The 21,823-nt window shown below is 46.3% G+C and overlaps 1 long non-coding RNA gene across 2 annotated transcripts in view; it reads left to right on the top strand.

The window, feature by feature from the left end:
- The window catches only part of LOC122235943, a 286,446-nt gene that overhangs the window by 33,238 nt on the left and 231,385 nt on the right, over nucleotides 1–21,823 (top strand). Inside the window, exon 3 of one of the 2 annotated variants that reach the window (XR_006214087.1) lies at nucleotides 20,376–20,463. This is a non-coding gene — a long non-coding RNA (uncharacterized LOC122235943). Of the gene's footprint in view, nucleotides 1–20,372; nucleotides 20,464–21,823 lie in introns of both variants that reach the window. The other variant, XR_006214086.1, reaches the window with a different exon arrangement.

Raw genomic sequence — 21,823 nt, 5'->3', positions numbered from 1 at the left:
GTGTTTTTTAGTAGGCACTCTGGAGCTGTGCCCATTTGGACTTGAGTGTAGACGCAGGGATCCAAAGAGCTGCTAAGAGAAATGATGCAGGCGTTTGTGAGTGGACCTCTGATTAAAAGTGTCTTATCATTAATGGAATAAAGATGCATATTATATCATATGTGTGTAAAATATATATATACTTGAAAATGCAAACATAGTGGTATAACGGAAACCGCTACACTTTAGAATAAGCAAAAGGCATCCTAAGTGCAAAAATCCCTATGAGGCAACACAAGTAATTAAAAACTCAGGAGATTGTGATTAGTTATTACCGATTGTCTTTGCGTTTCAAGCTCCCTTGAGTAACTCGGTCTAAATGTAACGTGTACAAAAACTGAGTTGTGAAATACATTGAAAGATTGGACCCTTCATGAGGATGGCCTTGTGACTAAGCATGCTTATGTGTATGTGCATAGGGGTGTGTGTGTGCGCGCGCGCGTGTGTGTGTGTATGTGTGTATCTGTCTGAATGTACAGGGGGGTCTTGGGGCAAGGGAAGGTCCAGAGGGTAACCTATAAATAGTATTTCATCTTTTACTATGTTTTATTTCTCTTTACCATTTAGGGACTCACATATAACAAAATGCTCTTTTTTAGTGTAGTAAAGAAGCTGTAGGTGTTAACGTAGGTTTTTCTTTTTTCTTTTTTTTAACTTTTTTGTATTTTTTATACTTCCTCAAATAAAATAAGAAAAAACTCAGCTGTCAGTGTAGTTCTGCATTTCTAATATATTATATTTTGTCTTGTCCCACCTACTACTTGCTGCTGTTATCTCCTTAGATCATCTTGTATGTATTTGACCCCAAACTGTGACTTCCTCATCTTGTCTTGGGTGCCCCCTTTGGACATTCAGTATTCTTTCTTTTGTAGAGGAATTGTAACCATCAGAAAGACTTTGGCCCTGTAAGACTGAGATACTGGGAATGGCTTATACCCGCACTTCTTTTCCAGGGGATGGAGAGGCTCAGAAGCAGGGGACCGCCTCAGGTTAGAGCAGTAAATCTCAGGTGTCTAAGGAAGAGGGCTGTGCTGATGTGAGGGTAGACATTACTCCCTTTGGCACAATGCTTGGAGCCTGCAGGGCTGGGTCTGGAGAAGTGGAAACTCTTGTTTCTCTAATGTCTAAAAGGCTGGTCTGTCTGTTGGCGGTCAACTTTGCTGGGAATTTCATTGGAATTTAAATGAGTGCCTTCACCAAAGCCAACTGCGGAAGGGCAGACCCTCAGAAGGATGAATTGGGACTAAAACTGGTCTTAGGAAGAAGAGTTTATACAGATACTACCTCTAAGGAGCGTGGTGGCTGGAGTAGATGACCCCTGAAAGCACTTTCACAGATAAGGCATTTTAGAGTTGGGACAGACCTTAACGGGAGTTAAATTCTCTAATCCAATCTCATTATACAGATGAAGAAACTTGAAGAACTTTCCTCAGGTCACGCTGCTAGTTTGTGGCCAGTCGGGGCACTGGACAGAGGTAAGTCACTAAAAATGCAGGACTCGTGAATTCATCTGTTACCACTGCGTCCTTTGTGCTCAGCAGAATCCACTGTGTCCAATGAGCAGTTACGTTAATATGGACTGTGAATGTGGAAACAACCTCATTAGAGAGAGGTGGACGTGATAATGGTACCTGTTAAAATGAGTTTTCTCATCTGTAAAATGAGAAAATTGCAGTAGATGAACTTGAAGTTCCTTCCTCCTTGAAAGTCTCTGAGATCCTACTTGTGTGGTGAGGATTACAGGTGCTGGATTTAGACACTTCTTAGGTCCACTTGTTGTGACAAGGGAGCTTTTGTTTTGGAGTTTGTAGACTGAGTTCTGTCTTTGCCACTCACCTATCTTGTCACCGTGCGTTTTCCAGCTCTCTAAACTCATCTTACTCATCCGTAAGTTGGAAATACTGATGTCTGCCTTATCTACCTCCTGGGTTCTTCATCCTACCAAGGAACACAGAAAATGATTTGAGTGATGATTTTCTCCATTCTTGTAAGGATCCGTTGATAGTAACATGTGCGGGAGAGAAGTCAAGTCACTGATGGGGATGCATGCATGTTTGAAAGTGTCTGCCTTCAGCATCAGAGCATAACTCTCTTCTAGAATCCTAGATGAGAAGGGCCAATGTACAAAGGGCATAACAAACTGTATCATGTGTATGACGTGGTAAAAACATAACAGAATACTTTCCTTTGGACCTAACTCTTTGTTAATTCTTTTTAAAAAATTTACTTATTTATTTTAAGACAGAGAACATGTGAGTGAGCAGGGGAGGGGGAGAGAGAGAGAGAGAGAGAGAGAGAGAGAGAGAGAGAGAAAGAAAGAAAGAAAGAAAGAAAGAAAGAAAGAAAGAAAGGAAGGAAGGAAGGAAGGAAGGAAGGAAAGGGAATATCCTAAGCAGACTCTGCACTCTCACTGCAGAGCCTGACTCAGGACTCAAACTCACAAACCATGAAATCATGACCTGAGCTGAAAGCAAAAGTTGGATGCTTAACTGACTGAGCCACCCAGGTGCCCCTCTAACTTTTTGTTAGTTCTATATCCAAATCCCTTGCCTGAAGATTAGGGGTGAGAGTCTGATGGGGACCCCTATTCTAAGTATGAGGTGGCGTGACCCTAGGGATTGAGGGGACAGGTCAGGTGTGTCATGGTGTGGAAGAATGGGCTCTTTGCTCCTTATCATTCTAACCAAAGCTTCAGCTGTCCCATAGTGGCTTTGTTCTCCTCAACCTTACTCCTTTCCGTGAAGAACTTAGGCGGTGAAAATACTTGGATTTGGGATTGGCTGGCAAATCAAGAAAGGCTCATGGGTAGGGATGGGAGACCTTTGGCTCGCCATAGACTTCCTTGCATGAAGCCCTGAAAACAAGTACTTCTGAGTCCTTGTGTGGGCACGATCCCCTTTAAAGGGGACTTTAAAGAAAATAAATGACTGCTTTCAATGTCTCAGGCGCTGTGCTAAGCGTATTACATATATCACCTAATTGAATCCTTAGAACAAGTTGGAGACATAGACATCAAAATAGTCACTTTATAAATAAAGGAAACTGAGGATCAGGACAGTTAAGCACTTGGTCAAGTAATACTCCTAGTTCTTGGCTAGTGGCTAGGGCAACGGCATGTGACCACTCTGGGAGCATCATTCACATTGTTGTCTCTGTGAATGTTGCTCTTGGAGGTGACGGTGTCGTGGAGCTCTCTGAGAGTGGGAGAACTGAGGTGTAAATCCAACTCTGTCTGACCCTAAGTTCTGTTCTGAGCCCCTGTGGCACATTGCTGTCTCTTTCCCACTAACAACCTAAGTGGCTCCAAGGGTTGGATCTAAGTGGTTGATGAGGTGGGAGTGAGTGGCACTTACTTCCTAGATCTTCATCCACGTGTGTTCTATATGTGGAGCCTAGTTGAGCTGGGCCATCGAGGGAGCCAGTTCTCACTTCAGGAGGGGGCTTTGGAAGGTGGACTGATGTTGAAAGCCCAGGGAGGGGGTGTGTATTTGTGTGTGTATGTCTGTGTGTGTGTAACTGTGGTTCCACTTGCTAGGGCTGTGATTTTTGAGGAAAGAGATCAGAAAACCCCAGGACATGGTGTTGGCCAGGGCTGGGAGCCTCCCAGTGAACTATCTTTCTAGCTCCATTTTCCATGTCTCTGACTATTATTGTGTGTGTACTGTGTGAGTTGTATGTGTCCATGTGTGCATGTGTTGAAATCAAGTTTTCCACACACGGTGGAGGTACAACGGGAAGGAGTACAGGGGAATGTGCAGGAGGCACCTCCCAGTGGGTGCCATCTTCTGGCTGGCCATGTGGGTTCGTTCTCTGTGAGGTGGGGAAAGACTTACAAACACTATGCCCTACTTTTCTGAATGACCATGTGGAACTGAGACTAAAGACCTGGATCGGGAGTCAGATGACTCGGGGAATGTCTGAGTTACCTTCAGAAATAGGCTGACGGTGTGTGAATTCTACCCCTCAGGAAAAAAAAATAAGGAAGATGACGCTCATTTCATTGGACGGACATGGAGCTCGAGCTTTCACACAGTTGGCCAATGACAAAGCAACCCACAAGCCATACTTTGGAAGAGGGAACAGCCTTATTCCTTTTTTTTTTTTTTTTTAACCAGTACTGTTTTCTTTTCCTTTAAAAATTTAAAAAAAAAAAATGTTTATTTGTTTTTGAGAGACAGAGCTGGGGGGCGGAGGGGCAGAGAGAGAGGGAGACTCAGAATCCAAAGCAGGCTCCAGGCTCTGAGCTGTCAGCACCGAGCCCGACGTGGGGCTCACTCACGAAGCACGAGATCACGACCTGAGCTGAAGTCGGACGCTTAACCGACTGAGCCACCCAGGTGCCCCTTAACCACTACTGTTATTTGAAGGAATTGTTTTAGCCAGAGCCCCATTTCTCCTCAAATTTCCACTGTCATAGACCCTCTGAAACTGACACAGCCCATTGAAGGTGCTTCCCCCAAATTAACCTTCAGTTATGCATCATTGTAATTACGTGCTTCTCTTCAATGCAGTTAAAGAAGAGACTGTGCTTTGGCATCCATTCTCCACACTCACTAAAGATCTCTCTCCTTTCAACACCTCATTTTTAGGCTGTGTTTGATTTTGGAGATTATGGAGGCAGAGACACCGTGAGAAGCATGGTTGCCCTAGCACACGGAGTGAAGCACCAGTGCTGTGATATCACATGCAGGGCACACAGTGCGGTGCTCCCTATGCAGGGCTGGCTCCTGGCTGGCTCTTCGGGGGTGTTAGTTTTCATCCGCATTCTCCCTTTGTTCTCCTACAGTCAGAATTAGTCAAAGTTGTTTCACAGGGGGATGGGGAGTGTGAGTGAGCATCCTTCTGTTTAAGTTGAATTTCATGAAGCGCAGCGAGGTTATTCGCATCTCCCCGCCTGGTCTCCCCCGTCCTCCAGGTCACAGGCAATTGCGTGGTTGCCCTTGTGGTGGCTGCTGTCTTCCTGAAGACAGCTTAGGAGGTGGGTGTGCTCATGTGGGAGGTGGGTGGGACTGATGTGGTCGCCAGTTGAGGCGTTGATCGTGAAACCCAAATCCAGTTAGTGTGTTCTTCCCTCTCCTTTTCTGGATGTTTTTCAAACCCTAGCAGCTTGTATCACTTTGGAATTATTTAGGAGCCATCCCACTGGAGGGCAGGAGGACAGAGTGGACAACCTCTCAATGCCCATTTCCTGGAATTGCTCCTCCATACCTGAACCCGGAGAGGGCAAAGTAGTTCACAACCCCCCCGCCCCGACTTCTCTGCAAATCAGCCTTAGAAGCTCTCCCTCCTGACAATTGTCTCTCAAGCCCCTTAAGAATCAGTTTAGCATCAACACGAGACCAAATCTCTACTTATGAATGTGTGTCCTTCCCTTTTGGCACATGGGAAGCTCCTGCTGAAGGGAGGAGGTGGGGTCTCAGGGACTTCTGCCCTGAGTGACCACCTGTGCTCCTGGGAGCTAAGACACACCTTGCCTGGCCCCGACAGAATATTAGTAATTCTTCTTTACAAACTCATGGCTCTGGGAAGACACGACCTCTATGTGTGAGGCTGTAGATGGGGTCAAGAAGGCACATGGTCCAGGTAGCCAGCCCCTCAGGTAGGAAAGTCTCAGGAGAAGGGGAGAAGACAGGTCAAATAAGGACAGAGACATGGCCTTGCTCCTGACCGGTGGCTCACAAGGGTTTATGGCAGCTCTCCCTGGGGACAGATGAAGCATGTGTTTAGAGTGTCTTTGATGGTGTTGTATTTCTTTTTCTTTTCTTTTTTTTTTTTGATGGTGGTGTATTTCAAACAGGGTCGTCATGCACCAAATTATCCATCCTCTGCCCACCAACCTGCCAAAGTCCTATATTGAAGCCCTAACTCCCAATGTGACTGTGTTTGGAGAGGTAACTCAGATTAATGAGGTCATGTGGTGGGGCCCTAGTTCAATCTGATTGGAGTCCTTATAAGAAGAGGAAGGGCGCACCATGGATGTGCGTGCCATGTGCAAGGGCCACGAGAAAAGACTGTGAGAAGACTTAGTCGGAAGGCAGCCATCGGTAAGCCAAGGAGTAGAGGCCTCAGGAGAAATCAAACACACTGAGACCTTGATCTTGGACTTCCAGTTTCTAGCACTGTGACGAAGTACATCTCTGTGGTGTAAAACCCCAGTCGGTATTTTGTTATGGTGGCCCCAGCTGACTCAGACAAGTTTCTTTCTGCTCCTCTCCCAGTTAAAGCTTTCCATGCCAGTATTTTCAGCATGCAGGTACTCATGTGTGGTCTTGTCTTTATTTATCATACAGAGGCAGTATAGTGTCCAGTGGTGGGAGCACAAGCTCTGGAGTCATACTGATTGAATTCAAATGTTGGCTCTGCCCATCACTTTGTGATCTTCAGCAAGTTGCTTAACCTCTCTGGGCTATGCTATAAGGATAATAGTAGCCCCGACCTCAAAGAGTTGTGAAAGGATTAAATAAATTAATCCATGAAAAGTGCTTAGAAGACCACCTTCTACAAAGCTTATGCTCAAAGATGTTTCTTATCCTCATCCTTTCCGAAGCCTTTCCATGGGACTGTGGCTCCACTATATTCCAAGCATCATGGGGAAAATGACTGTGGCTGTTTTATAAGTCCAAGCACCTAGCACAGTTGGGTTTTTCCTTCATCCAACAAATATTTACTGAGCACTGACTTTATGCCAGACATGATTCCAGCAGTGGGGATCAGCGGTGAGTAAAGGCAGACTCCTGTTCTTGAAGAGCCTATGGTTCTGACACATCATGGATACTCAAAAAGTATCTGTTGAAATAAATAAATTATACTCTGTGTGTCCGTAAATAGTGATTTCCGTAGGGTAGAAAAAGGAGAAAGGGCTAAGGCTTTGGAGTCAGAGAGATTTGAGCTAAAATTCGTGGATTGCTGGCTATGTGACTTTGGGGAAGCTTCTTTACTTTTCTGTTTATCAGTTTCCTCATCTGTAAAATGGAGGTCATAAAAGTACTACCTTCCCCACACCTCGAGAGCTTCTATACTGTTAAAGTGAGCAATATCTGAGGATGTGAAAATTGGCACTAAGTTAATTCACTCATTCGTTCACTCATTCAGTCATTTGTTCACTCACTTACTCATTCAGCTAATGCCCACTGGACTTGTACTGTGAGCTAGGATTGTTCTAGCCACTGGAAGCATTGCAATGGATGAACAAAATCCTTGCCCTGCAGAAACTTTCACTCGAAGGGGATACATATGATAAAAAATGGAAAAAAAATGTGTATTATAATTCATGTGATGTTAAATGCTATGAAGAAGATAGTGAATAAAACCCAGTTCCTCAAACAGTAACGATTTTGATTAGGATCGTGGTAGGGGATCAGGTTTTGGTGTTGCAGTTGAAACATTATCCAACATTCTTTTCTCTCCTGTGTCCCTTTGGGAGAAGGGACACGTTCACCTTTGGCTGACAGGCCCCCGGGGCCCAGAAGATCCATTGGATACTGTTTGCTTTGGAGGTTGCTCACCCCTAGGGTAGTCTTAGCATTCTGGAGGGTTCCCGCAGATGCACAGCAAAGGTCACGCTGGTTCTCTCTGGGTCAGTCAGTGGTAGACATCCCAGCCTCGACCTGGGAGAATGTGAGCTTCCTAGGTGTGCACAGATGAGAAGAACCTCTGGGGGGAAGTAGATAGATTGGTGCCCGCTCCAGCTCCCTTGTTGTAGGAAGTGGAAGTAAAAGGAGAGTTAGGAAAGAGGAGACGCTGACTCTTGATCCCCCTCCCTCAGGAATCTGCAAGTTTGTGCTTCTAGTCCATTAATTACTTGTTTAACAACAGTCTTCCCTAGCAGGTGATTCGCCCCTAAGGCAGCGACCACATCTGTCGGCCGTGTTCACTTTTGTACTTGATAAATGCGTGTTGAATTGAATTATATTGTCTTTAGGGATATTCCTAAATATTACTAAATCAGAATTGCATTTGGAGGGTGCAGTTATTTCATAAGATGTTTATTGGAGGAGCCCTGTCACATGCTGGGGTCTCCAGGAAGCAGAGTCAGAGATGGAGTTTGGCTTACAGGCTGCTTTTTAAGGAGCACTCTTGGCATCAATGGCCATGGAAAGGAGGGGAGGGGTTAGAGAAGACGGTCAGAATGAGAGGTCTGACTATAACGAAGGTCCAACAACAGCCTCAGCCCAATGTTTGGGAAGCTCTGGAGCTTGAATACCTCCTCAGGGTTGTATTAATTATTTATTACCTAGTACCATTAACCCCAAGAACTATCTCACAGCCTCTGTGGGCTAGGAATCTGGGCATGGCTTAGCTGGGTCCACTGCCTTGGGGACTCTGTCACGGCTGCAAACAAGGTGTCAGGTGGGGCTGTGGTCTCATCTGCAGGCTTGACTGGACACAGTCTGCTGCTAAGCCCACTCATGAGGTTGTTGGCAGGATTCAGCTCCTCATGGGCTGTGAGGTAACAGCCTGAGTTCATCACAAGCTATCGGTAGAAGCCCTGCTCTGTTCCTTGCCACGTGTGTCTCTCCACAGAGCATCTCACAATGGGAGCGAGCAGACCGAAGGGAAAGAGCGTTCGAGCAAGAGATGGAGAGAGAGAACGGGCGAGCAAGCTAGCGAGAGGGGAGTCACGGTCTTTTATAAGTTTGTCACAAAAGTGGCAGCCTTATTCTTGCCATATTCTCTTGTTGCCATATTCTCTTTGTTAGGGGCAAGTTGATAGCTCCAGCCCACACTGGAGGAGAGGGGATTCCATGTAGGCGTGAACCCCAGTGGGTGGGGAACACAAGGGCTGTCCCAAGCGGGGCTGAGATGGCCAGACCTTTATCCTCTGGCATGGCTCAGTCACCTGATGTGGACCACAAGGACAAGAGTGTGACTCCGGGGGAGGCGGCCCTCTGCAGCAGGCTAACGGCTGAAGGCTGAGGCAGGAAGTCCTTCCCGGAAGGGGGTTGGGGAGGCACGCTCACCTATCCTTCATTCCACATTCAGACCGTAGAGTTCGGCTCAGTAGCAAATTCTGTTGGCCCACGTGTGAGAGAAGAAAGGGAAGGACGGACTGTTTCTCATATTTATATTCACGGGGAATAGTGCTACTTACTTGTGTTTCTTCCCTTTATCTTCCTCTTTTTTTGACCCTGGGGTTGGAACTTCCTCTGAATGCTAAACAGAAACTCTACCTGAAAATAAAGTTGCGCTGTAACCATCTGTCACCCCACGCCACGAGAGCGAGACCTCGGTGGTGGCTCATTCTGTCAGCCTGCTGGCAGGGGGGCATTTTGAGATCGCACCTCTGCAGGGCAGGACCTCGCAGGGCCCCAGATTCTCCTTTCTCGTTCTTCCCCTTCACCGTCTCCCGTCCTTTTCATTCTTCATTGCACAGCCACACCCTTTGGACAGCTTGCATCGTGGAATCTACGAGGCCAGTGGCGCTAGGCACCTCAGAGCTTGCCTGGAAGCGGGACCGAGATGGGGATCCTGCCGCCAGCGGGGGAGCGCGCCCGGGAGAGTGGGCAGGACAGGGAGGCGCTATGTGACAATGGGGTCCCCGCTAGCCGAAGTCCGGTCCCCTGGGATGCTCACGCTGCCCGCAGGCAAGGGGGTCCGGCCTGCTGTACCTCTGTTGTCAGTCAGCCAGCTGACGTGTGTAGTCGGGCCCCGGGCACTGGGAGCGCCTGCCACAGGTCTTTCCTCTAGTGACTCATTGTCGTCTTCCTGTGATCTTTCCTCCCAGGGCAAGCTTTCCTTTATGGAGTAATGGAAAGAGCAGGGCTGGGAATCACATAGACGTAGCCTGGAATCTAATTCTCATTCTTTGGAAACTGGCCACCTTGGATAAGTTCTTCAGCTTATTTATTTGTTTATTTTGTTTTAATGTTTATTTATTTTTGAGAGAGAGAGAGAGAGAGAGAGAGAGAGAGAGAGACCGAATATGAGCAGGGGAGGGGCAGAGAGAGAGGGAGACACGGAATCTGAAGCAGGCTCCAGGCTCTGAGCTGTCAGCACAGAGCCTGATGAGGGGCTCGAACCCATGAACTGCGGGATCCTGACCTGAGCCGGAGTCGGATGCTTAACTGACTGAGCCACCCAGGCGCGCCTAAGTTATTCAGCTTTTTAAGCCTCAGTTTGGCTGCCTGGAAAATGGGTATGCTAGCACTCACCCCACAGGGGTGTGGAAAGGACTGAAGGGGGCTATTTGTGCAGTGCTCATTGCAGTGCCCTCCCTTTCTTTCCTCTCACTTGTCCCTTACCCGGAGCAGCCCCTTCTTTTCCTGGCATGGCCCTCAGAGCTCTCAAGGTCGTCATGCTGGTCCTCACAACCTTCTGCTTTCCTCGTGAATGAACTCTTTTGCCTTTGGCTCCCATGACAGCCGTCCTGTACCTGCAGGGTGCTCCCTGCTGTCCTCTGCGTGACTTCCAACCCATCACCTTCCCTCTTCCACAAGGCAGCCCAGCACTGAACATGGCCTTCTTCCTTGGGGTGGGAGGGGGTCCACCGGGGAGAGGGTAGCAGAACTGTGCCGCCCTCTGTCCCCACACTAGCCTCTCAGAGATGCTAGCCCTGATGACATCTGTTTTTCTGACAAGTCCAGAGGCCGCGGTTATAAGTAGCAGGCGGTCTTAGAGCTCTGCAGGGGATTCTAAGCTGTGGTCCTCTTTCCCAGGTATCTACACAGGTCTTTGGGCTCCTCCTCTGGGGTTCTGGCTGGAGGTCCCCATCAACCTGACATCGCCCAGTGCAGGGCCGACCCCCGTCCTTCACGTATCGGTGGGGCCCCTGGCTGGAGGAGTTAAAATCCATATCAGGAAGTCTCTGCAGTGATGAGTTAATGAAATGCAAAGCTATGCAGGCCAACTCCAGAGATTCTGATATGCCTTCTAGACTCTCAGAGATGGCCGTGTGGAGTTGTGCAAACTCCCCAGCTCGCTAACCAAGCCGTTGTCCCCACCTTGAAATTCACTGCTCTGCTGCTTCTGCTTCTGGAAATGAGAGCTTTCCTACCTCGGCACTCATCCAGATGGACCAGATGTTAGAAAGCCCTGAAGCATCTGAATCTTTGCGATGGCTCTAGAGCCTCGCCTGTCTCGAAGGACAAGTGGCAGTTCCAATCCACGAATCTTTGTGATTTATGTTTGCTCCTCCCTCTTTCCCTCACCGACCCCCTGCCCCCACCTTAGCCAGATGCCTGGAGCCTGGGTGGGCTGCCTGAATATACAGGCCTTTCTCTCTCCCCCTCCCAACCCCTTCCAGGCCCATCCCAGGAGGGGAATCTCTCACTTTTCAAAGAGTAAATCTGTAAAAGAGGCAACGTTTCCAGAGCAGTAAATCTTTGCTCTGTGTGTGTGGGCATGCATGTGTGCATATGTGTTTCTGAAATATGTGCTGTGTATCTGTATGTCTGCAGAGAGGAGGACAGAGCTAGTAGCATTAAAGGGCCTTTTAATTTCTGAAGAGCCAAGACCACAGAGGGAAGCACGTGCTCAGGAAAGCGCGAGTGTCATCAACCTGCTTCGAGAGGTTGGAGTCATCCGAGGGAAGGGGAGTGTCGGACAGGATGTGCTCCCAGTTTGATCCGCTCCCGGATATATCTGTGCGCAATTCCGCAGTAGCCTTGGAAAGTCAGAATGAGCTGTTACTCACCCTTACTGGGCGCAGGCTCTCTGCTGCTTTGGGGAGGTCAGAGGGAATTCTGGGAATTCTGGCCATCCCTGAATGCCAAGTCCCTTACGCCTTGGTCAGTCAGCCACTGGGCTTTGTTTTCTCAGACACTACACTGTATTTCCTCTTTTCCTGTCCAGAGGAAGTGATCAGAAGAAAACCCTGGAGAAGGCTGTTGAATCAAGTTTAACTCTCCGTAGAGTCTCCTGAAAAGTTGTGAATGAAAACAAAACTTTTCCAGCCAACGACCAATGAACTCACTAGCCAGCCCCAAAGAAACCCCAGATGTGTGGAGATGGTAAAACCACTGGGCTGAAATCCAGTTTTACTGGCTTTTGTTTGAATGAGATCAGGTGTGGCAGAGGTCAGTGGGGAAGAAAGTCAATTATGAGGGAGGAGTCTATGGAAACTAGGGGCTCTCACTGGACCATAGGCTGGCTGATGATTGAGCATGGACCACCCCTGATACCTCATGATTTGGGGAAGAGGACCAGTATGGATAACTCAAGTCCACTGAGGAGTTTTCAAGCTTATTTCAGCCTCTCTTCCCTTGCAAATGAATTTGATGGAAAAAAGACACCACAAGGAACTCTATAGTAATCATGGATCTGGCTGTTGAGTCAGGTCTGGGGGAGACATTGAGGCCCTATTGATGTACACAGTGTGAAAAGAGTCTGTCTCCTTCTAGCAATGAGTGGACTATTCCTGCAGGCACGAGTGGCAGGTGGAGGTAGAATAGACAGAAAGAACGAAGGTCTAGTAGGAGGGAAGAGGAAGGAAGCATTTGGGGTTTATTACTAAAGAGAAAACATAGACTCAGAATGAGAGCACAGTAAGAAAGCAGAGCACACTGCCTGGGCAGAAAAAAGGGCCAATCCCAGGGTGTCCGGAAATGGGGGTTCGGTCCAACCTAGCTGGACCGGCCCCTGCCTGCAAGAAAGGTTTCAGCCTGGAGGCAAAGGTGAGTAGACTGAGGCTCAGCAGCAAAGCTCTCATGTCCTCAGGGAGAGAAGAGGCTGGTGCAGAGACCCCACTCAACTTGGGCTGTGAGGACAGTTGGGTGGGGTGGGCAGTGACTCCCCCAAACTGTAGCCCAAGAACTCACGGGTTGGACACTCCTGAAAGAATCTGTCCAATGCTGTGTTGGGTAAGTCAGTGGTGGCATATGTATTGTGACTTTGTCCCAATTGAATAGAATTTTGGCCTTAGATTCTGAACATATCCTGCTGAGATCCCCCCGGCCGGGGTAAGTTCTGAGAGGCGTAATCCCACAAACATTACCTATGAAGGGGCACCGGCAGCTCCTTCTTCCTTCCCACTTCTGTCCACTTTTGATCCTTGGGTGATCCAAGATAGCGTCCACAGCTGGGGCCAGAAGAAACGTGTTTGAAAGAGTCCTTCGGTGAGGGAGGTTGTTTTCTCCTAGATTTTTACTCAGCCTTTGTAGAGGTGGCATGATACAGCTAGATTTGTTAGAGTCTTTCCCATTTTTTTGTTTTTGTTTAGAAAAAGTGCTAATGAACAGAGAAACATGGTCAACACCCAACAAGCTCACTTGTTATGATACCTAGTATGTGCCAGGCATTGCATTAGGCTACTGATCCCTAGTTGAACTAAACTGCATTAACTACCTCATAAATGGGGGAGCTGCTCCTGAACCCCATGCAAGCAGTGGCCCCATGAGAATATAGGCCCAATGTTGCCAAATCTACTTTTTTGAGAGAAACTGGAATAGCATCCACAAGTTGGAAATCACTTCAGGGTTCATTCACTTATTCAGCAAATATTTACCACACACCTGCAATACTAGTCATGGGGGTGCAGAGGTAAACAGGGCTCATAGGTGCCTTGCTTTGTGGAGCTTTTTCTAGAGGGGGAAGTTCATATGTTGATGTATATATAGGTAAAGAAACAGGCAAACACATACTTCTGGGTAGGGTCATGTGCTGTGAAGGAACTCGAACAGGGTTTGGGAGTAGAATGGTGTGGAGAGGCAGCGTCTCTGGAAGGTGAATGACAATGAGAAGGAGGCTGTCAGGCACAGAGATGGAGGAAAGAGCATTTCAGGTACGAGGGAAAAGTAAGTGAAGCCCCAAAGCTTAGTGTCTTCAGGGTCTGAAAGATGGCAGATTGGGTGGTGTGCAGAAACCAGGGTCAGAAATGGAAGAAGGCTTCCAAGGTAGAAAAGTTCCCTCTTGCCAAACATTCCTTTCACTCTTTTGGGCGTGCTCTGGTCTCCTTCAAGGGTCTCCTGGAGGCCCAAGGTGCAGAGATGGGGGGGGGGGACTAAAATAAGCCAGCTCAGGGTTTTGACCCACCTTCCCTCAAGTGTATGGAGGCTTTCCTCCCGTAGCCCAGGTCTCTACCCTGGGCTTGGTAGGCTTAGGGAGATGGGAGACAGAAAGAGTATACTCAACTCTTCCAAATTGGTTTTAGGGAGATTTGTGTGTTAGGTTCTGATGTGTGGCCCGGTGGCCATGGAGGCTTCAATGGCGGCCATGTTGTTTTAGAAGGAGATACCACAGGCCCCTGTGACAGCTCTGTTATGTGGGCACAAATTTCTGGGTTCTATTTTAGGGAGATGATTTTTCCTGCGATGCTCATTATTTATGGATTCCAGTCCACCATCCTGTTTGGAAACATGAAGCTGATTGGCGTGCAGGGAAAGCAGCTTAGAAGAGGTCGGTCAGCAAAGCAGAAGTGTGTAAAAATCACCTCACACAGCACAGGCTCCCATTCAGGGCCACAAATCAAGCCCAGGCATTCCTTGCCTGCGGACAGGGGCGGGTTCTCTGGGCCTGTCATCCTCAATCAGGCTGTCTCTATCAGAGAGCTAGGTCAAAGTCAATTTTTATAAAACTATTATAGAAACCATATGTGTGTGCAAAAGCATATTGCCTTTTTTCTTCCCCCATGGATGGTAAAATTTCTTGTTCTTTTCCTTGGAGCCTTTCTCAATTGGAAACACAGTGATGCTCAGTGGAAGAGGATTACTTTTCATGCAACACAAGTCCAGCAAAAGGGGGAATTCATTGCAGGAATGAATTGTGGACTTTTCCAACAAGAGTTCTTTTTAGACTGATGGCATGTAGGGACCTATTGGGCACTGTAATGAGCCAGGTCAGCCAGAGCATAAAACAGGTCTTAGAAGTTTCACAAAGAAAGAAGAAAGAAGAAAGAAGAAAGTCTCAACATTTTACCAGGTTCTGTTTCCTTCCCATTAGTATAATTGTAAATCTGAGCTCTCAAGGCCCTGGGTTCAAAGCCAGCCATGTTAACTTTTATTGATTGCCCTGGAAATGATAGAGAGGTACCCTCTTCCCCTGACCTATTTCCTGGGATGTTGGGAGACAGTATCTATGTCTGTACTCTTACCCTCAATGCTGTGTGTCTTAAAAGCATTATCACATGACAGATCTTGCCTGGTTCAGCATCTAGGAGTAAAGGGAGGTAGGGACTTCTTATGTCTCCTCTCTTGCTGTCTCAAAACCAAGCAGCATGGGTTTTACTTTACAGTAAAGCCTTTTCTTAACCACCCAAAAAGCCAGATTTAAAGTTCTATAAGCTAGAATGGCATTTTAGAACCTTATTTTTTGAAAATGTTTATTTATTTTTGAGAGAGCGCAAGTGGGGGAGGGACAGGGAGAGAGGGGGACAGAGGATCTGAAGCAGGCTCCACACTGACAGCACAGAGCCCGACCTGGGGCTTGAAATCATGAACTGTGAGATCATGACCTGACCCGAAGTCAGATGCTCAACCGACTGAGCCACCCAAGTGCCCCTAGAACCTTGTTTTTTTTTTTTTTTTTTTTTTTTTTTTTTTTAACACAATCAGCCATCAGTACCAGTGGTTCTCAAAGGGTGGTCCCCTGAACATCTGCGTCAGTGGCACCTGAGAACTTGTCAGTGATTCTAATCTTCAGGCCCCAACCCAAACCTCCTGGATCAGCACCCATGGGGGTGGGTGCTAATCTGTTTTTAGCAAGTCCTCTGGGTGATTCTGACTTATAACGTTTCAATGCCATAGCTATAGACCAATAACATTCAATGTCAAGTCATGCACTTAACTTTCCTTTTTATATGAATTTAATAACTGTATAAGTAAAAGAAATCACATGTTTTCTTATGTCAGTGTACTGCTTCCTCTGCCCCCCACACTGATCCCCAGCTTTGATGAGGGGCCAGACTTCTCTCTGGACAAGGCTAGGGAGACCTGGCCAGGGAAGGAGACGGGGAAGCAGTGTACTGGGTAGCAAAGAGTAGCACCGCAGGAATGCCCCCTGTTACGTCTTCTGGTTGTGAGGTAGGTCATCGCTTTTGGTTGAAGGAGGGGGAGATTTGCTTGACTTTCTCTTCATCATTTTACCCCACAACCACTTTAAGTCTCCTGTTAAAATACAGCAAGAGAGCCAGTCAACATTGTCAATGCTAAGAGGAAAGTGAGGCCAAGGACGGGTATGGTTAAGATAGGAAGTTTCTTGTTGGTAATTTCTTTCTGCTTTTTAAAATATACATATGTATTTTTAATGTTTATTTTATTTTTGAGAGAGAGAGAGAAAGAGAGAGGGGCAGAGCACAAGCAGAGGAGGGTAGAGAGAGAGGGAGAATCCAAAGCAGGCTCCAGGCTCTGAGCTGTCAGCACAGTCTGATGCAGGGCTCAAACTCACGAACTGTGAGATCATGACCTGAGTCAAAGTTGGACACTCAACCGACTGAGCCACCCAGGTGCCCCATGAGCCTTTCCCTTTCTTTCTTTCTTTCTTTTTCTTTCTTTCTTTCTTTCTTTCTTTCTTTCTTTCTTTCTTTCTTTCTTTCTTTTCTTTTCTTTTCTTTTCTTTTCTTTTCTTTCTACATAGTACTGCATGTGTAGAAAATTAATGTTGAGAATTTTAATACAAAGCCACATATTTTTGGTAGACTGTGTGTTTGAAATTCATCATCAGTTACCTCTCCTGCTGGAAACAGCTATTCATATTTCCTTTAGGAAACCACCTCTCCTCCTTTCCCAACTATGTGGTTTCCTTTGAATAGGTCCACCCTGGCTCCAAGCCTATACTCTGATTGGCTTAATCCAGCAGGCCATTTGCCATCTCCTGGCCACAGTGATTGGTTCAGTCATGGGGATGTCCAGTCATGGCCAATGGGAATCAAGATAACATGTGCTGGAACTTCTGGGCAAGTGGCCTTGTCTGTCATCCCCTGAATTCAGTGGTAGCCACAAAAGATGTATGCTCCATACCCTTTGGTTGAGCTGTACAGTGAGGGAAGCCCAGTGAGGATAGCCTGAAAAAGCACAGAGCCTGATATTTGGATTAAACAATTGCAAAAGCCAGTCATACCCTTGGATTTTGAGACATATGAGCCAACACATCCCTTTTTCCTGTTTGAGCCAGAATGATTTTTTTTTTTTTGGTCACTTGCAACTGAAGGAATCTTAAAAGTCATAGGACTTATCACCAAAGTGATCGTGAATAAGATTTGCCTCCAGTTAGATGATTCATCTGGAATTTGCAGTGTCATTCTCTGTATTAGCAGTATTTCCGTTTTCTGCCTTTTTAAAAGTTTATTTATTTATTTTTAGAGACAGCAAGAATGAACGAAGAGGGGAGGGGCAAGAGAGTGGGAGAGAGAGAGAGAGAATCCCAAGCAGGATCTGCACTGATGTGGGACTCAAACCCACCAACTGCAAGATCATGACCTGAGCTGAAACCAAGAGTTTCATGCTCTACTGACTGAGCCATCCATGTGCCCTCATTTTCTGCATTCTTGATGCTCTTGCATCTGGGGAGCCTCGGGGAGGACCTCACTGCCTGAGGGAAACTGCCTTTTCCAGGGCTAGCCAATTCTTAGGGGCACCAAAGGCCCCACCCAGGAACATGCCTCTCATGTGAAAACTAACCAATCCAACACCCATACTCCAAGCTACCTCTTCTATCTAGCCCTTACCTTATAGGAGGCATTACTCCTCTGTCCTAATCATCCCAGGGCCAGGTACCGGACAACTAGAGAAAGCCCCTATCTCCAGAGCTTGCTGAAATTATTCAAAGTAGCCAATCCTAAACCCGCTTACCTTGTCCTGCTCTGCTTTTTGTGTGGAAGCCACAATGAAGGTTCTTACCCACATTCTCATCTTGATCTTTCTTCCTCCTGACTGACCCTGGTGCTTCTATGCATGGCCCTGCAGGGTGTGGTATACTCCCTCCTCTTGGGAACTGTGAGTGACAAACTATTTTTTCATTGGTTCTAATCTGATCTGTGGTCCTCACCATATCTGAGCACTGATAAAATCTGTATTTTAAAACATGCCGTGAATTTAAGATATCACAGTAGGAGGCATGCTAGGAATGCCAGAAAAGGCCATGTTCATGGATATTCCGGGAGGAGGGAGCAAAGAATGCCTATCGAAAATTTCCTTTTGCATTTGTTCCAAATGCACCCCAAAGTGATTTATCCTGCAAAGATTGCCCAGCAGTAGGTAATATGGTTGGGATCCCATGCTCTTTGGAAGATATGTTGTAATTTATCTTCTGTTTTGTAGTGGAGGTGGTGAGGAGGTGGGGGAGGTTCTAATAAGAACCAATAAGAAGTTCTAATAAGAACTAATAAGTTCCAATAATAAGTGCAAATGGATGGCTAAGTTTTATGGTTGTGTCTCTCATCCTAGCAGCCTTCCGAAGGTTTCAAGCATGATCGAAAGGCATGATATCGACTTGTATCACAGTTTTTAAAATATGACTTTTCATCTAAGAATTTCTTATAATCAAGAAATGGTTTAGGAACCAGAGCAGCCCCATCATTCATCTGCTCCATAGCCCCCAAATAGAACACCCCAATACGTCCAAATCCCCTACTTTTTTTCTGCCAGTGATTGGTCCCATGAATCATTTTAGTGCTGGCGAGATGTACAGGTCAAGCAGTATAAAAAATTAGGAGCTCAGGTTTACCATGTGGGGTTCTCAACAGCTGGTCACCTACTCAGGGGAGCTGAGAGCTGAAATTCATTCATTCTCACATTCGCCTGTTGGAGATTGAATGTTTAATTTTTTAAAGCCGGGAAACTACTGTTTTGGGGATTGCAAGCAGTTTCTGAATGATCTCTGTGTAGCACCTTCTGTGACAGTCTGTGTGCTTTTGGTTTCAAGAAAAAGAAACCAAGACTGAATATCTTAGGCTGAAAGTGAATTTTGGGGGAGGATAATGGAAGGATATCAGCACACAGAATGGACAGGGAAAGCTGAAGAATTCAGACTGGAAAATGGGCAGACACCAAGAGTGGCTTGGCAGCAGTCAGTCCGGGATGTGGGACCATCGCTTCAGGACATCACTGCCATTGCTAGACTGAGCTGCTGCTGGACAGAGCTATTACTGTTGGACAGAGCCACTTTTGTTGGACCTCTTCTAACCCTTGTTCATTGCCTTGTGTATTTGGCTACAGTGGACATAGGACTTGTGATATTGTGATTTATAATAAGAAATATATATCTGTTTTTGTCCTATTTTTGGCACAGAGCTCTTAAAACCCTTGGAGTTTCCTAAGCAACAACAGTGTCTTTTGTTATGTAAATGAGCTACCCTCAGGACAGTCCCTAGGTAACCTAGGGATGGGGGCTGGTTGCCAGGGGACCCAATCCTGTGACTAAAGATTCAGAAATTTAGCCCTACCCCCTCCCTCTAAAGAGAAGAAAGGAACTGGAGATCGAATCAAACATCAGTGGCCAACGGTTTAGTCAATTATGCCTATGTAATGAAGCCTCCAGAAGGAGGTTTGGAGAACTTCCACGTTGGTGAACACATGGAGCACCTAGGAGAATGATGCGTGCAGAAAGCATGGAAGATCTGTGTATTTTCTTCATACCTTGTGCTACACATCTCTTCTACCTGGCTGTTCCTGAGTTGTAACCTTTTATAACAAACTGGTAATCTGGTTGTTTTCCTGAGTTCTGTGAGCTGCTCTGGCAAGTTAATCAAACCCAAGGAAGGTGTGGGAACCTCCAATCTATAGCTGGTGGGTCAGAAACCAGGCGACAGTTTTTACTTTCAATCCAGTCTTATCAGACTAAGTCCTTAATTTTTGGGATCTGATGCTATCTCCAGGCATAGAGTGTCAGAATTGAGTTAATTGTTTAGTGGTGTTAGGAAACATACACATATTAGAGGGCTATATATTGATCACTGGTTCAGAGTACAGACAGCATCCTACAGGGCTGCACCCCTATCACAGAGTTTTGTTTCCAAGCCAGCATGGTAATTGAGGATTTAGTGGGCTATTGCACCATTACATAGCTGTCTTTGGGCGATGGGGTGTGTTATAGTACCATTGAATTCCACAGACATCAGCCAGATTGGCTTACTTCTTTTCCTATAAAGTGAAACCATTGGTCAGAAAATATGTTCTATGGGATATAATTATGTATAGGCATATAGTAAGTCCACTGATGGATCTCCTGGCAGAATCATGTTGGATGATGCAGAGAAAGCAAATTCACATTTACAAGTCAGTGTCTATTTTGGTGAGAACAAATTGAGCCCCTCCACGATGGGAGGGTGTCCAATATAAGCATATCTATAATCTTGCCCTTCTGGAGTACAGTGCCCCATCAGGATTTGGAGTAGGGTATTGCTGATGGGCTGAAGGGTACGTTAAAATTTTTTTTTAATCTAATGGAAGCATTGTTTCCATCAGCAGGTTATGATGCTGCTGATTGACATATGATACCCTGTAGGCGATGTGGGAGAGAGAGGCCATGACTGCAGGAGTAGAGTCCTTCATGGAGGTGAGTAGCGAAGAGTGTTGGCTCACAAGTGAAGGGCTGCTGAGACAGGACCAGGAATGGTCCACTCATTTCGACAGGGGGAAGGGAGAGCAGGTGTGTACAGAGGTTTCTCATTTGCTTCTATTTTTTTGGTGAAATGAAGTGTGAAGTTATCAGCAAAAAATGAGGATAGTGAGAGGAGCTATCAGAGGGGATAATAGATTTATTGAGGAGGGAGAAAAAGGTGTGAAATGGTATCTTAAAAAGTGGGGAAACAAATTTACTGTGGAAAAATTATGATTGCTGGGCAGTTTTCATGATCATGACTTTATGAGTTCTTTCTGAAGCTATGTCTAGCTGTGTAGTACAGGCATGGAGTTGGAAGTGTCCTGACTAACCCACAGAATTGATGGGGAGGCTGGAAAACCAGGTGTGGGAAATGGACAGTAATCAATGGAGGCTCAGCAGGATGAACATTTGGGCCACGGTATGGGCATCGTCACTGATGTACAATGCTGTTGCCACTACCTATGGCTGCCAGTGGACATTGTCACCATGACTCTAGCCATTGGACATGGGTTCCAGGGCTATCCAACTCTCCATCCGCCACAGAGCTAATCTCTCTGAACTTTGGATTTTGTACCACTTTCTCATGATCTAAAGTATTAGTTGGGGCTAGACCAGGACTGCCACTGGCCTAAATGGAACCTTTATGTAAATTCCTCTGTCAGAATATTGTTATAATAAACACGCAAATCAAGGATGACTCCAATATGCAGGGCACACCTGGAGCAGAGTGGCGTAAAAACAAACATGGTGGCAGCCCTGGTCTTGTGTGTGTTCTTGGTTTGGTTGCCAATGTGTGGAGAGGATGAGAATCAGCCACATTTCGCTTCTGAGGACCTGCACAAGGGGGATCCTCTAAACTGGGAAGGAGTTTTGGATCCTGTTCGGTAACCAAATAAAATGTTCAACATACTTTTATGGTTTAGGAACTTCTTTTGGGTAAGTCCTTTTAATCAGGCAAATATAAGGCACAAATCTACCAATGTGTTGAGGGAGATCTGAACTAATAAAGTAATTCAAATATAAATGGCTACAAGTTAAGTCTTCTGTCTAGTACACACGTTGAGTGTATATATTTTTCCCACTTAAATGTGGATATGTGCTGTGTTGGAAAGTTTTCATTTTTTCTTGGGAGATATGGATGTCTTTTTCACCCAGATTTGTTCACTGAGGGCAGGACTGTGCCATGAGGACTATTAAGCTGGACCAGAGGAATGACTTTGCAAATTGTGGGGACTGGGCTTACCACAGTGTTACCTGGCTGTGGTAGTGATGTCCCTCATTGGTCTTATTTGAGATCAAATAAACCCACATT

Source organism: Panthera tigris, chromosome F3 (genome assembly GCF_018350195.1).
Source record: "Panthera tigris isolate Pti1 chromosome F3, P.tigris_Pti1_mat1.1, whole genome shotgun sequence".
Taxonomy (NCBI): domain Eukaryota; kingdom Metazoa; phylum Chordata; class Mammalia; order Carnivora; family Felidae; genus Panthera; species Panthera tigris.
This window is presented reverse-complemented; position numbering and strand designations above follow the sequence as displayed.